Source organism: Triticum dicoccoides, unplaced genomic scaffold (assembly GCF_002162155.2).
Source record: "Triticum dicoccoides isolate Atlit2015 ecotype Zavitan unplaced genomic scaffold, WEW_v2.0 scaffold156215, whole genome shotgun sequence".
NCBI lineage: Eukaryota > Viridiplantae > Streptophyta > Magnoliopsida > Poales > Poaceae > Triticum > Triticum dicoccoides.
In genome coordinates this window covers 1-848 of record NW_021211580.1, presented here as the reverse complement: position 1 = coordinate 848, position 848 = coordinate 1, and the positions used below count along the sequence as shown (strand labels likewise).

Genomic DNA, 848 nt, shown 5'->3' with positions numbered 1-848 from the left:
ATCCCATCAGAACTCCGAAGTTAAGCGTGCTTGGGCGAGAGTAGTACTAGGATGGGTGACCTCCTGGGAAGTCCTCGTGTTGCATTCCCTTTTTAATTTTTTTCGCGCCGCTTGCAAAACAAAACGCACGTGTAAGTAATATATTTACCGTGTTTTATTATTTTGCACGAGTGCGGTAAGTCATAGCTGGGTGCTCACGATTCACGGGTCCAGCGTCGGCGTTGTGGCGCGGCAAGCGTGCACTGGTGCGGTTGAGAGGGAGGGGTGGAAACCGCGTTAAACTCGTCTCCGTAGTTGAGAGGGAGCGGCCAAAGCAATGTACAATCGTCTTTGTAGTGAAGCTGGGAGGGGCAAGGATAAGGGACGAAGACCGGGGTAACATGTCGGATGCGATCATACCAGCACTAAAGCACCGGATCCCATCAGAACTCCAAAGTTAAGCGTGCTTGGGCGAGAGTAGTACTAGGATGGGTGACCTCCTGGGAAGTCCTCGTGTTGCATTCCCTTTTTAATTTTTTTCCCGCCGCTTGCAAAACAAAACGCACGTGTAAGTAATATATTTACCGTGTTTTATTATTTTGCACGAGTGCGGTAAGTCATAGCTGGGTGCTCACGATTCACGGGTCCAGCGTCGGCGTTGTGGCGCGGCAAGCGTGCACTGGTGCGGTTGAGAGGGAGGGGTGGAAACCGCGTTAAACTCGTCTCCGTAGTTGAGAGGGAGTGGCCAAAGCAATGTACAATCGTCTTTGTAGTGGAGCTGGGAGGGGCAAGGATAAGGGACGAAGACCGGGGTAACATGTCGGATGCGATCATACCAGCACTAAAGCACCGGATCCCATCAGAACTCC

At 51.8% G+C, this 848-nt stretch overlaps 1 non-coding gene and 1 pseudogene across 1 annotated transcript; both read left to right on the top strand.

Annotated features, from left to right (window-relative positions):
- Nucleotides 1–88, top strand: LOC119344160 (annotated as a pseudogene; the record flags this gene model as incomplete).
- Nucleotides 89–385: 297 nt separating this feature from the next.
- On the top strand, nucleotides 386–504 carry LOC119344159. The gene has a single exon (XR_005166487.1). It is a non-coding gene; the product is annotated as a 5S ribosomal RNA (ribosomal RNA).
- Nucleotides 505–848: the final 344 nt, after the last annotated feature.